Consider the following 16,751-nt stretch of genomic DNA (forward strand, 5'->3'; position numbering starts at 1 on the left):
TGAATAAGAAATTTCATGCAAAATATTGGTTAGTGTAGTTGTCTACAAGTACAAAGAAGCTAGTTCATCATTGGGTAAGAGCTTGTGATTTGACTTGAATGGTATGCCTACCGCAACACATCTGAATGTATTACCGTTGGTATCATATATTATGTTGTTGGGCATGGATTGGTTGTATCTTCATAGAACCAAGGTGGATTGTTATGACAAGGCCATTGAATGCTTGGATGACAATGGGGAACCAAGAGTCTTGCAAGGAAAGAAGAAAGCCACATCAGTTAGGATGGTGACATCTATGCAAACAAAGCACATTCATAGGAAATGGTGTAAGTTATTCATAGTTCACACATTTATAGTGAACAGGGTAAGGAAGTTCAAGATGCAGATGTGTTGAGTAGGTACCCAGTTCTGCAGCAGTTTCAAGATGTATTTCCTGAGGATATTTCAGAGTTTCCACCTCAAAGGGAGGTAGAATTTTCTATTGAATTGGTTCTAGGAGCATCTCCAACATCAAAATAACCTTACAGGATGAGCACACTTGAGTTGGTAGAGTTAAATTTGCAGTTAAAGGAAATGTTGTACAAGGGATACATTAGGTTAAGTGTATCACCATGGGGTGCACCAATATTGTTTGTAAAGAATAAATATGGCACTCTAAGGTTATGCATTGACTACAGGTAGTTGAATAAAGTAAACATCACGGGGGCTTTACTCAATGAACCTCTAACATAGCACCTGCATTTGTGGCATACTAAACAACACCCTTAATTTGACTACATATTGGAAAATACCTCTAAAAATCACATTATTTAACCCCCTACCAATATGAACCCAATACACCTTCCCAATTTAAACACCCCTACCTTCACTAGATATTGTAGGTATCCATTTTTTCATTAACTTTTTTTATACCCCTTTATATTTTTTCATTAACTTTGAGCTCCATTTTTATACATGCCAATATAAAAACCCTTTACCCCCTATTATATGCTCAATATATTATGTAATTTTTCCTCAATATATATCCCCCAATATGAATGCACGTGGTATGGTATTTCTCCCCCAGTGAAGCCCTTGTGGTAAAAATTAAGAACAAGTATCCGTTGTCGAGGATTGATGACTTGTTCGATCAGTTGAAGGGAGAAATTGTGTTCTCGAAGATTGATTTGAGATCCAGATATCGCCAGTACACATCAAAGAGGAAGACATTTACAAGACAACTTTCTGGACTGGGTATGGGCATTATGAGTTTGTTGTAGTTCCATTCGGTTTGACTAATGCTCCAACTACATTTATGTGCTTAATGAATAATGTATTGCATTTGTATTTGGATAATTTTGTTATTGTGTTCATCGATGATATATTAGTATATTGTAAAATATAGGAAGAGCATGCCGAGCATTTAGAAGCAGTGTTGAGGTTGTTGAGAGAGCATCAGTTGTATGCTAAGCTTAGCAAGTGTAGTTTCTTTCATACATAGGTACATTACTTGGGACATGTTGTCTCCAAGGATGACATTCATATCCATAAAAGATAAGGGCCATCATGGAGTGGGTAGATCCTAAGAATGTGGATGAGGTGATATTTTTCATGGGATTGGAAGGTTACTAGCGGAGGTTCATCGGGAAATTATCACATATTTCTTATCCTATTACATCATTGCAAAGGAAAGGTAAGAAGTTCGAATGGACAAAAGAGTGTGAAGCTAGTTTCGAGCAGTTTAAGCAGTTGTTGACACATGCACCGGTGTTAAAGATTGCAAATCTAGAAAAAGAGTTTGTAGTATGCACATATGCTTTCAAAAGAGGACTTGGTGGAGTCCTTATGAAGGATGGATAGGTGGTATGCTATGAGTCACAAAAACTAAATAAGCACGAGCATAACTGCCCCACACATGATCTTGAGTTGGAAACTACCATACATGTATTGAAGATGTGGAGACACTATCTTCTGGGCAAGAGGTTTACATTGATGAGTGATAATAGTGGTTTGCGGTATCTATTTGATCAACTGAATATAAACGGTAGGAAGGTTCGGTGGTTGGCCACGATTAGTGAGTTTGACTTCGCGATCATGTACATGTGACAGTACAGGTACATGTATAGGTGATAGTACCGGTGTAAGTATAGGTGGTAGTACATGTATAGATACATGTGCATGTACATGTATAGATATAGGTACATGTACAGGTATAGGTACAAGTATAGGTACAGGTAGTGGTACAGGTGCAGGTGCACATGATGTGGACTATTGTATTACAGCGGATGGATTGGTCAGATTTAGAGACATGATATACGTGCCGGGCGTCAGTGAGCTCAAGAAGGTGATCTTGAGAGAGTTTCATGTGAAACCATATTCTGGTCACCTAGGCTATCAGAAGACACTAATTGTATTGAAGAGATTTTATTATTGGCCAAATCTGAAGAGGCATGTAGTAGAGTTTGTGGCTATATGTTTTGATTGTCAGCATGTGAAGACAGAGTGTAAACATCTAGGTGGAATTCTATAGACGATTGTGATTACAGAGTGGAAATGGGAGGTCATTTTCATGGAATTTATCACAGCTTTGCCGAGGACAATGAGACAACATGATTCCATCGTGGTTGTTGTGTACATGCTAACAAAGGTTGCACACTTCATTCTAGTGAAGGTTACATTCTCAGCTAGCGATGTAGCACATGTATTCATCCAAGACATGGTCAGATTGCACGATGTTCCAAAGAATATTGTGTCAGATAGGGATATGAAGTTCACTTCCAAGTTTTAGAAGGAGTTGTTTGTAGGTTTGGGCACAGAGTTGGCCTTTAGTACGACTTATCATCCGTAGACAGATGGATAGACTGAGAGGGTCAACAGGATATTGGAGGACATGTTGAGGATGTATGTGATGCATCAACAACAAAAATGGGAATAGTACCTTCCCTTGGTTGAGTTCACATACAACAATAGTTATCAGGAGTCATTGAGGATGAGTACTTTCGAGGCACTGTATGGAAGGAGTTGTAACACTCCCATCAACTGAAGTGATCCAGTGAACAGGGCACTTATTGGACCAGATATATTGGCAGACATGGAATAGGAAATGTAGGTTATAAAGAAGAATCTAAAGGCAACACAGGATCGACAAAAAATCTATGCAGATCAGAACAGGTTGTTCAAGGAGTTCTACATTGGGGAATAGGTGTACTTTCACATCAAACAAAAAAAGAGCTCCTTACGGATTGGATCATGTGCCAAGATGGAACCACATTTTTGTGGACCCTTCATTATCATTGAGAGGATTGGGCTAGTGGCCTATCGACTTGCATTGCCCCCGATAGTGAAAGTCCATGATGTTTTCCATGTGTCATTGTTTAAGAATATGTTAGAGATGTTGATCATGTGATTGACTGGTTTGTATTGCAGGTGGAACCCGATGGAGAATTCAAGCCGAAGCCTCAGTATATATTGCATAAAAAGTTGCTCATGCTCCATAACCGAGCAATCAAGCAAGTCAAGGTGTAGTGGAAGCACTTTGGGCTCAATGAAGCTACTTTGGATATGGTGGATCAGATGCGGTTGTGTATCCTTCCTTGTTTTCTAGTTGAGACAAAGCGGTTTTGGTATGGTGTCTTGGTATATGTTTTGGTGATGTTGCTATATTTACATATGTATATGGATGTAAGTCCTCCATGAGATATGTTATAAAGCTTCAATAAGTGGTATGGGTGTCATGTTATTATGATGTTATACTTGTTATGTTTTCATGTTGGTTTGCTTCACAACAGGTTGATCATTGTAAATACTCCATCGAGCTAAGATATAAAGCTCCATCGAAAATATGTTTTATTTACAACAGTTTTGATGTTATAGGTGTTGTTGAACACTGAGGATGATTTTCCCCCAAGGGGGAGGGTTCTGTAACAGCCCCGGTGAAAATTTCATGTAATAAAAGTTAATAAAGGCAAAATAATAAACACGATTGATGGGGCACTTATTCCAATGTGAATGTTGGGAAAAATCCTAGTGATGGGGATCACTTGTGATTGTTTAATATCTAAGGAAATTGGCAAAAGAAATGGCTAAGGCTTTGGAAAGGTAAAATGACATTTTGGCACAATTATTTATGAAAATAATGGAAATTAGGAGAAAAGGGAGGTGAAAGGTCACAAGTTGCATGTGAGGAGGCAAATGAAGGAAAATAATGGAAAATGAAGAAAGTAGAGGCCTCATTCATAAAAGGCTTTTGAAGATTAGTTGGTAACTTTTTGTCTGTTCAACTTTGGAGCTCTCTCATTTTTCTCTCTCTCTCATACTCTTGGAGAGTGTGGCATACTTGGATTCTTGGAACAAGAAGGGAAAGGAAGAGAAGGAAATAGCAAGAAGGCATCAGGATCATAAGCTACAATAGATTTTCTTGCAGGTACCGAGTTGCATGTATGTTTTCTTCACTAGTTCTGGCATGCATGGCATATGCATGCCGATTTTTGTTCATGATCTGTCACCGACATGGAGGATATCTTGGATTGATAGTGGATTTCCTAGCCTTGCCATTTACTGGATAACCATGGAGATTGTGGGTTTATTTTCATTGTTTTGTTTTGGTTGGTTCTCATGTTTCCTTAGCTTGGGTTGAGTTACTAGTCTTGGAAGCCTTCGTTGGACAAACGCTTTGGAAGCCCTATGGCAATTTGAGTTGATTTACTAGTCTTGGAAGCCTTGGTGGGACAAATCCTCTAAAAGCCCTTGGTGGGTTGAGTTACTAGTCCTGGAAGCCCTAGTGGAAAAACACTCTGGAAGCCCTGTATAAGCTGTGGGTTGAGTTACTAGTCCTGGAATCCTTGGTTGGACAAATGCTTTGGAGCCCTGGAAGGATTCGATAGAGACCAATATGATGATGATTTTGGGATGTTCGAATGTGAGGTGTAATCAATGTTTGATGGGTTTAGGTGGATGGCCTCTGGAAGCCCTGGATGGTTTTGAATTGATGTGTTCTATGACATCCCACATTGATGCTTGGAATATGACACGAGGGTGAATGGATTAAGAGAGAATTGTCTTAGGCATTCTATAGTCGGGTGGAACGTGGAAGTGCCATCCTAGGTTTGGATTTGCATCATTAACAAAAGGTTATTTCTCCTTGTATTTATATGAATAATATACTGGATTATATGTGGTCTATATGGCTGTGATTCCATTGGTATTTCTGTTGCTATTATGATGGTGATGTATGTGTTTTACGACAACTACTATTTATGGCTCTCATCATGAGCTCCTAAATCTTTAGATATGATCATGATAATAAGATGCATCATGGCATTATAAAAGCATTGGAAGTAAGAGCTCATGGGAATCATAAACAAAATCCACGACAATAAAACATAAAAGGATATAGCATGAACCTCATTGGACATTGAAGGAAAGGAAGAAGTCATCCAGGATAGGTCTCATCATACATAAAGTCAAAAAGGAAATATTTGCCAGATGGGGATATGAAATATCCTCAAGAATTTCTGATGGAATCCTTATCTAAGGATTCACTAATATAGAGAGGAAGCACGCGTTTCATCAAGAAATCTAATATATGGAATTCATGGATGATGTTATGATGACATAAGAGGAAAAGCAGATCAAGGGGCTGAAGACACTTCAATCATGGAAGCTGTTAGAAGAAGCCAATATGACCTAATGGTAAAATTAGGTATGCATGCTTCTGTTTAAATTTTATAATGTCACATCTTATGGTTTCAGATAATATGGATCGTTTCTTCTATCTTAAGAAGCATGATCAAAGGAAAAGGGTCTCCTCCTCTGAAAGGATGAAGAAAGGCATAAGTCAAACTAAAACGAAATCAACATAATATGTCCTCATAAAGTATGAGGTGGCTAACAATGATTACAAAACTCTGATTTGGAATCCCGAAGAATAGAATGTGTGAGGAAGGAAGATATTGTGAGATATGCAACCATGTTGAAGGAAATCAACATCCAAAGATCAAGAAAAGTTGACTAGGAAGTCTCCCAAAAATATGTGAAGACTCTAATGAAAGTTTGAAAAAGATGAAGACCCTTCACAATGGATATGTTTGGGAGATATGTAAATATGTGTACAGGATGTTGATACCTACAGAAAGATGTCATGATGAAGAGCCACCTAGTAAGGTATGATTTGATTTAATGATATATTTGATTTCTTAAATAATATCTAGATAAGTTCATGCATAGCCACTTACAAGTACAACTAGCATTCATGTAATGAATGGAGGAAGCATGATGAGAAAGAAGTAGTCATATGAAGAGGGTTCTATATATGAAGAAGATCACTTTCCATGAAGAAAGGAATGACATGACAAATTGAAAAGGAAAGTGATCGATGACTACTACCCTACAAGAAAGAAGCTCAACTAACTTTCATGACATCAAGGAGAGAAGTTGGTCAAGCAGCTGAAGGACCCACGAAGAAGAAGTTGCTGATGTATAGAAGATTCCCTAGCTAAGAGGGAGCTCTGATAGGTCCCTAATCAAGAGAGAGCTTGAATTAGATCACCGCTAATTACAAAGGAGTGGCAATTGTGTTTTTCTATTTCATGTGTCATGCACTATACCAGGACTAACAACCGTAAGTCTAGGTGAAGGCCATGAATGGAAATGTAGACACATGATAGACACAACATTCTTGTCTTCACCTCGGAAGAAAGAATGGAGGTTCGGGTAATCATATGGAATCTGATACTCTTTGAGTATGTGTAGGGCATCCAAGATAAGAGTAGGCAAGAGGATTGATATTCTTTGAGGGATGAGAACCCAAGCTAAGAATATTCCTAGAAGTTCATACTTAGTGAACACCTAGGTGGGTATGTACCTTGAGAGACAATAATGAAGGTGTATATAAATCATTGGTCTCGCTAGAATTATAGCTCATGGTCTCAGAGAGAGATGGAGTTGTTAGTCAAGGCCTTGCACTATGACAATGCTGGTTGATATGATGCTATATAGAGGGGATTACCAATTCGATTCTTCTTATGAGAGATTATTCATATTGAGAATAACCAAGTACCATTGTAAATACCTCGCTAGTTAAGAGGAAGTGTTGAAGAAAAGTGTAACTAGATTCGATATTTTCCAATGTAATTTTGATCTTTGTACTTGTCAAGAAAATAAATATTATTTTTGTAAAGTATATGAATGTGTTTCTTGCTCATTCCATAGGTCTAGGAAAGTCAAATAGTGAAAATCGTGTTAAAGAGCTCTTCTTGAGCATTTATGTAATGTACATGGGTCAACTTAGTGTCAAGTAGCCCTCTAAGACAAACACCATCCTCCAAAGAAGAAGACTGCGAACAAAACGATGAAGAGATAGTCAAGTCGACTTCATAATTTATAGAGTTGACATGCTGGCTCAATAAAATGACGCTCACGTCAGCTTGCATACATGGACCAACGCCTATATATACACAACTGGAGTAATCACAGGAGGATATAATTCAGATCATTCTGAAACTTTGCATGATATAGTGATACATGTATCTCTCATGAAGATAACGGTTCTGTGCTTCGATGGAAGAAAGATTATGTAATATTCGATGGTTATAAAAAACTATGATATTGGTGCTCTACCTCAGTGAAAGAAATGTCTCTGTCTCGGCATCCTGATACAGTCTTCACGCAAACATTGTCTCGACAACGTAATGACTGTCTCATATTCAACAGAGTCATTGTGACAAGTGTTCTCAACATACTCGTGGATGGAGAGTCGAGTGTTCTTGGCATTCTCAAAGGTGGAGAGATACTCTATCTCAATATCTCTGTCTCAGTAATAGTCTTGGCAAACCTGTGATAAAAATATACATTTGCAACATTCGTGTAAACAAGGAAAGTCTACTTAACATCTTAGTCAAAGTTTCATATAAGAATAAACATAGACATACTATGTCTCGTCATAGCTGAATATTGTCATAACGAAATCTCAGTGAACACATCTCGGTGCAATTGGGATAATCAGATTTGACACCGTGTATTGATGAATCCATGATCTTGATGAAAAACATAATTACAGAATGCAGAAATGATCTCAGTAAATATGCAGTGATGATCTCAACAATGATCTCGGTAAATGTACAGTGACAAACTTAGTTCATGCATAGTAATGATATTGATGATGGTGTAGCTATGATGATCTCAAAGATGACCTTGGTGAAGCAGTAGTGATGGTGATGATCTCAACAGTAACGAGGATTGGTGTCTTAGTCTTGGAGTGGCTCAGGAAGTCAAGGGTCGTGGTCTTGGTGTTCATCAATAAGAATCTCTATAAGAAGAATTTTGTGCGGGTTTTCCTCTCCAAGAGGGAGAGTTTTTGGCCTTGGCGGAATGCCATATCTTGTGATCTTGTCTCTTTGCTTTGATAGCTATTTATTGAAGTAAGAAATACGCACACTAATGATAATAAGCAAAATATTGTGCTAATAATCTAAAAGACTAAATGCCTCACAAATACTTATCATGATAAGAAGAATCTCATTAATTCAATCTGCCCTAGATTCTTCAACTGTATTTATGTGTCCCCTTTGTTGAATTTAGAAATTTCTCAGTCTCTTTATGGGAAGGTTAGTTCCTTCAGTCTAGATTTTTGTATAACAGGTCAAGACTTCTCTCTATTTCGTATGCTTATGGCCAGCTTGTGGGAGCCTTTGGTTCATGGGCACTCAGTAATCCTGCTCTGGGATGGTGTATGGATTGGGGATTTGGGAATTTGCTGGCCGGTTAACCTGACCTGTCATGATTTTTCCTCCAAGGAGTTGTCTCTCTCTCCATTCACTCGCTCTAGTTTATTATGGCACACAAGTTTCCTTTTATAAATGGATTCCAGCTCGAATTTTGATGCACCTTCGAATGAACATCAATGTCCTAATTGCAGTTCTAAAATTGATGCATTGCAAAAGGAAAATTATGATCTATAGGAGAAATTTTAGAAGTTGTATCATGTGTAGATTGAATAAGATGAACACAAGTTTTTGGCTCTCAAGCAACAAATGGTTAGTTTGGAGGACAAGGTTGATTCTCTCAGAGGGATCCTAACAGACCTCAAGCTCAATAAGACTGGGCCTGATCTTTCAGACTAGCCTGTTGACACTTATATAAAGCCAAATATTGACCTTAACAAGCTAAATCTAGAATCAAAATGATCTCCAAGTATTTTGTGTTGGGTTACAATTTTGTGGAGTTTTTTGCGTCTTTCAATTTTAAAGATAGTATTGTTTTCAGAAGGTTCAATTTTGTAAGTCTTAGTATGTCATTGCCATTTGAAGCAATAATGTATTCCCTTATATCGATAGTATTGAGTTATATGTTGATAAATCGATAGGCAGACTCCAGTTTTGCGATAGCAAGATGGTTATGTGGATACTATGAATCTGAAAGTTGTACTCCTCGTGTATTTACTACAACCAGGCACATAATTATTAATAAAATTACTCACTTCTATTTAAAAAAAAGTAGTGAAGGAATTGAATATCAACTTCATGTGATGTAGAGAAGAAAATAAATATCTTTATAAAACTAAAAACTAAAATATTTTGTTTCTTTCAATTACTTTATGTTGGTATATAAACTATATGCAAAATTAAGGTGGGAATTGAAGTGGTTTACTTATAACACATATTGATTTTTTTTTTCTTATTATTTTTTAATTTTTTAATGTAAATACGTTTTTATTATTTTCAAATGTAACATTAGGGGACATCTCCTTCATACTAGGCTATAAAGCTCCTCTTAGCTTAAAAATTACAAAAATATTTCTTCTATTGGAGAAATATTGTTATTCATGTAATGATTCAAATGTGTAACTGTAATATTTAGAACATATAATTATTTTTTTTGGTAGGTTATGTGAGTCCTAAGATTAGTGTCATGCGTAACTTGTGGCTTGAGTAGTCGTGACTTAGGGGCATCTAAGCTATCAAAATCACTCGGGGATCGACCTGGGCACAATAACCCTTCGCATGGTTATACTTTTCCCATGGAGTTTCGAATCAGTGACCTTTACACCATAGAGTACCTTAACATAACACCCTATCACTATTTGTTAAGTAAGAGTAGACAAAGTGGTTGAGGTGGGTTGTTAAATCCCTCACCCTCTGTGTTTGATTCCTGAAATGGAATGTATTTTTGTTTGTTTGTCAAGTTGTCTGTGATCCTCTAGGTTTGACTTGTGGCTTGAGGAGCTGCAACCCAATGGCATCTAAGCTGTCAAACTCACCCAGGGATTGCACCTGACCTGGGCCACACTAGCCCTTAGTTGACTGGAATTTTTAGCATGTATCCTCTCCCTAGCACGGGGAACAACCACCCCCTGTGAGGTTTGATCCTGGGTCGCCTCTGACAAGGCCCATCCTCAACCGGTTGTGCTAGCGATCCTTGATGAAATGACATGCTTTAATAAATATCTAAAAATTATATATATACATATATATTAAATTCAAATAATATTCACACATGTAACCATTATATTTCATAGATATATATTTAAATTTAATTAATAAGCATTATCCTTCTCTCTCTCTATATATATTTAAGATTATGTATATCTCATTAAAACACTAAATTATAAATATTATAAAATATGTTAAGGAAAAAAAATCCAAGCATATACATATAATTAGGATTTTACTACAAACAACATAGATTTATCTTGACTCCATATCAAATTTCTTAGAGATTTGATCCCTCTTTCATGGTACATATAGAGTTAAGATGGATCTATGACATAAGAATACCATTGGAAAAACTATGGGTTGTCAAATCCTGGAGTCCAAAAACCATCGAGTCAAAATATTTACATATAGAACAAGATTGAACGTTCCAACATCTTTTTTATACTATACTTGGAAGCACTTTTATTACAATAATATTTTTATATATAAAAATGAAAATTTTATATAAATATTAATAATATTATTAATAATTAATATAGATTTATTTGAATTCATTTTAATTCTATATATAAGAAGAAAAATGTAAGGACCAGTTATATCTATATCTATATATATATATATATATATATATTTTTTTTTAAAAATAAATCGCAATAAAATACAACCAGAAGATAAAAACATTGGGAATTCAAATTTATTCAGCACTGTCTAACACATTCCTAAAATTCATTTCATTGAACATATCATAAAATTTACATATATTTAACTAAGGCCATAAAGAAATCATACAAAATAATATTGCAACACATATGTACCATTCACCAGAAAACGAGACTCCACTTGTTTTTTTGTTACTTGTCTTCCCTTGTTGTCGGTCACCTCCGAGAGTGACTGGCGATGTACTTGATCTGAATGCGATGACCCACCAATTAACCTCCCAGCCTACTCCTTGGGTACTCTTCTTCTCCGCGGACCCCCGAGCTGCAATGGGGTTGTACAATGGAGTAATGCAATAGTGGGTAGAGGAGAGCACTCCTTGGCTCAAGAGTCCCCTCTCTAAAATCCTCTACCTCACCAAAATCACTATAGTTTCATAATCACTGCTCTGACATAGTCTCATCCATCCAACAATAGGGTTCCCAAAAGTCTCTTCTCCCATGGTTTGCCCCTTCTTTTATAAGAGTCCTCATAGGAGACACTTGACATGTCATGCATAATTAATTATTTTTTTAATAATTCAATAGTTTGATTATTCACCCACCCATGTGTCACTCTCTCATCCAGGGTCTCCAAAATTATTTACTTAGATTTTAATTTAAAACTAATATTTTCCTCACCTCAAAAAGAATCCTATTTCTTCTCCTAGTTGCCTCTTCATTCCCCTTTTTACTCCTTAATTTGTGTTCATTACTAAAGTCAATTAATGAGTCAAGATTTGATCCCCTATCTACTCCCTAATTTAACTCAAGTTATCTCTAAGTTGGATATTCTTATGTTGGTTGTTGCCACATGGAGGTTCTCTACATTTCTCTAAAATTTAATTTATTAATCTTATTTTAATTCACCATCCTCTTCTCTTAATTAGATTTAACTATTTTAGGATTAATCTTTATCCTTACAATTATGTCCCTCTTTCCCCTTTTACCTAATTAAACTACATAATCTACCTACTATTTTCCAACATGGGAAGGGTAGAGTTTTTAAGGTAACCTATTTTATTTCTTCCTATGATCCTCTTAACCCAAGTTTTATTTTTGATTTAATTACTTTGGTTTCTAACATCATTTACCCTTGATGTAAATTTACCTAGTTTTCATTTCTTGATTATATTTATTAATTTATTTATTTTTTTATGATTCCAAGGGTTCCAAGTTTGGTCGTGCCCTTCAAGAACTTCCCTTGAAGTTCCAAGGGTGCCACGCCTAATAGTTTATTTGTGATTCCAAGGGTGCCAAGTTGGTCGTGCCCTTCAAGAAATTCCCTTGAAGTTCCAAGGGTGCCACACCACTTGCCCTTCAAGCATTCATTGACTACGAGGGGAAAGTACAAGTGCAACGACATAAACCACAATCATCTCTTATTTTTCCTGCTATAGTGAGACTAATGGTGTCGGGGATCAAGAAATCCACCTTAATGTGCGCCCCCCGATAAAATCCTCATGAGCGACCCAAATTTTGGACCTGCCCTCATGACATCGTGATCTTCAAGGAGAAGGTGTTTCAACCTTTACAGCCCAATTCATAGCAGGAGTGCTAGTGGGTGAGATCAGGGACACTGTCCTACCCCTCCCATGTAGTTCCATCCACTTGTACAACCCCATCACCCATATGTGAGTCATTCGGTCAAGCAACTAATCTGTGCCTGCAACCACTAACATCTCATCAAAATATAGATAAACATATATAGCAGGTTTCAAAATTGACTTTGAAATAAAATAATATAAATTTTTTCATCAAACCAGTTGTTGTCAACTTGTCATATGCGAGTGCCTCTGGTGGTTTCCTGCCATACTCAATAATCATCAGTAACAAGGTTTCTCAGTGTTAGTCATTGTCATAATAGCATCATTAACAACACCTAGTCATTCACATCATTGTTCATTGTAAGCCCAAACTAATGAAAGTAGGTAACATAGGGGACACATCCATCATGGCTATCATCATCAAAACATCAATGGAAACATACATATCCATCAAGCTATCAACATCGTAACATCAATAGAAATATACCTATCCATAAAATTTGTCATCATCATGATTTTAATAGAGAGAATACATATCCCTTACTGCCATCATCATCATAAATTCAATAGAGACCAAAATTAACCATTTAATGTTACAATCATCATAGTACCAATAGATAACATACATAACCATTCATGCTATCTTCATCATAATATCAATGGAGAACATACATAAACATCACAACCATGAATATCTCAATCACTAATAATAATAGCGTCATGTGCCTGGATCCTCAACCTGAGGTCCTCAAATAATAATGTGTGGGCCTTAGGGCTAAATAAATGTTAGTGCCATATCACTGTCAATCAACTAGAGCAGGCACTACATACACCCCCTCTTAATAATAGACTTCGTCTCGAAGTCCTTGGAATAGGTAAGGAAACCGATGATGCATCTCCTCGGCATCCTCCCAAGTAGCTGAACTGGGACTATAAATGTCCCACTGGACCTTGACCTGGTACACCAACCGTCGTCTAAGCTGCAAAGTTCGATGGTCTAGTATGCAAGCTGGTTCGGTCATCACTGTTCCCTCGTTCAAAACCTGCAAATGACCAAAGTCAATAACATGCGAAGGATCTGAAATATAATGACGTAAAACAGAAATATGAAACACATCATGCATACATGCTAAAGATGGATGTAAGGCAAGCCTATATGCCACCGACCCTTTCCTTTCTAAGATTTCAAAAGGTCCCACAAACCGTGGGGACAATTTTTCTCCCTTTCCAAATTTTATAGAGCTTTTTTGGGGCCTTACTCTCAGGATCACCCAATCCCCCACTTCATAACTTCGGTCTAACCAATGAGCATCATCATAGCGCTTTTGTCAATCTTGTACTTATTTTAGCCTCCTCGTAATCATAGTTATTTGTTCTTCCATCTCTTGCAGCACTTATGGTCCTATTAATACTTGGTCCTCTAGTCGGTCCCAACTGAGAGGTGTTCTGCAAGGTCTTCCATATAAGAACTCAAATGGCGCCATCTTGATGGAACTCTGATAACTATTATTGTAAGCAAATTCCACCCATCTCTTTTGTTGGTCCATCACATGCATCTGAAGCATGTCTTCAAGGATTTGATTAGTCCTCTCTATCTGCCCATCTGTCTCTGGGTGATAAGTAGTGCTGAAGTTCAACTGGGTTCCCAAAGCTTCTTGGAAAGTGGTCCAAAATCTTCATGTAAACATTGCTCCCCTATCGAATATGATCTTCCTAGGCACTCCATGCAATCTCATAATCTCATTAATAAAAACTCTAGCTATTTCTGGTGCCTTATATGTAGTCTTAACTGGTATGAAATGAGCACTCTTGGTCAACGTGTCCACCACTAAAAATATGGAATCATTCCTTCTTGAGGTCATTGGTAGCCCCACAATGAAGTCCATTGACATAACTTCCTATTTAGATGTTGGTATTTCATGGGGTTGCAATAAACCTGCTGGATGCCTGTGTTCAGCTTTTACTCGCTGACACTCTAAGCATCTTGCTACCAAGTTCACAATGTCCTTCTTCATCCCTTTCCAAAAGAAGAGTGGTTTCAGGTCCGCACTCATCTTCTTAACACCAGGGTGTGCCATGTATACTGCGCGATGTGCTTCATTTAAGATTAATTGGCATATATCTTCATTCGGTGGTACATATATCCTTCCCCGAAATCATAGTAGCCCATCATTATCAAGGGAGTATTCTTCATATTTTGGGACCCTCATTTCATCCTCCCTCAAACTTTTGCTAACCTCCTGATACCAGGTGTCTTTAATTTGTAATTCAAGCAGTTTCTCCCTCAAATTTGTCTTTAAGGGAATCACTGAAAATATCCGCGGCCTCCTACTTAAAGCATCAACCACCCTATTTACCATTCCTTTGATGTAAGTGATATCAAAATCATATTCACTAATTAGCTTAGACCATCATCTTTGCCTTGCATTTAAGTGATATTGAGTGAATATGTGTTGTAGCCCACAATGGTCAGTCTTAAGATCAAACTTCCTTCCTAGAAGGTAGTGTCTCCAAATCTTTAGTGCATAAACAATTGCTGCCATTTCTAGATCATGGGTTGCATAGTTTTCTTTGTGGGTTCTAAGTTTCCTTGATGCATAAGCTATTACTCTTCCTTCTTGCATCAACACACAACCCAGCCCTTCCTTGGAGGCATCAGTGCAAACCAAAAATTCTTGTTCCATATCTGGCACCTTCAAAATTGGTGTTGTCGTTAATAACACCTTTAACCTTTGGAATGCCTCTTCAAATTTTCCAGTCCAAATGAATTTCTTGTTCTTTCTTTGGAGCTCGGTAATGGGGTTTGCTATCTTTGAAAACCCTTCGACAAATCTACGATAGTACCCTGCCATGCCCATGAAACTTCATATTTCATAAACGTTGGTTGGTGTTGGCCATTCCATGATGGCCTCGATCTTTACCGGGTCTATTGTGATACCATCCCCAGAGATAATGTGTCTAAGATAATGAATCTTGGTTTGGTAAAAGGAACACTTTGACAAATTCCCTTATAATTGGTTTTCTCTAAGACATTGTAGAACTATCCTCAAGTGTTCATCATGCTCTTATGGGATCTTTGAGTAGATCAAAATGTCATCGATAAAGACTTGCACAAACTTGACTAAGTAATCTCGAAATATCCTGTTCATCAAACTCATGAAAACACCCGGGGCATTTGTCAGTCCAAAGGGTAGAACTACAAATTCATAATGCCCAAATCTTGTTTTAAAGGTTGTCTTCGAAATATATTCTTCTTTGATTCTCAACTGATGATATCCCGACCTCAGATCTATCTTTGAAAACACAGTCGCCCCCCACATTTGATCAAATAAGTCATCTATCCTTGGCAAAACGTATTGATTTTTTATCGTCACTTTATTCAACTAGCGGTAATCAATGCACAGTCGCCAAGACCCATCCTTTTTCTTAACAAAAATTACAGGGGCTCCCCATGGAGATATGCTAGGTTGTATGAACCCCAAGTGTAATAATTCCTTTAATTAGATCTGCAATTCCTTTAGCTCTAGAGTTGACATATGATAGGATGCCTTTGCAATAGGCTCAGTGCCTGGTTTAAGGTCGATGGTGAAATCAATTTCCCTTTTTGGGGGTAGCTCGGGTAGTTCTTCGAGAAATACATCCTTAAATTCAACAAGGAATGGATGTTTATCAAGGTCTTCAGAGTCACCCTTATCGTTTAGAGCTACCACCGAGAACATTTGACATCCCTTTCACCTAAATTTCATTAGTTGCATGGAGGAGATGAACCTCAGGGACACCCCTTGGTTCTTTCCCTTTAATGATTTTCTTTGGCTATCATCATCGGTGAAATGTAGAATCTTGTCTTTGTAGTCTAGGGGTGCCTCATGTTGCTCCAGCCAATCCATTCCTATAACTACATCATAAACTCCTAGAGTTGTAGAGTACAAGGATACCTTGGTCTTATATACACCCAGGTCCACCTCACAATCCTTTACCATCTTTCCTACATTTCTTTTCATACCACATGCCATTTCTACATGTCTAAATTCATATTGTGGAGTTGTTTTATGTTTAATCATTGATAATGCATTTAGAGAAATAAATGAATTAGTAGCCCC

This window comes from Pinus tabuliformis, chromosome 9 (assembly GCF_031772625.1).
Source record: "Pinus tabuliformis cultivar Carrire ecotype Pingquan chromosome 9, CPIR1, whole genome shotgun sequence".
Lineage (NCBI taxonomy): Eukaryota > Viridiplantae > Streptophyta > Pinopsida > Pinales > Pinaceae > Pinus > Pinus tabuliformis.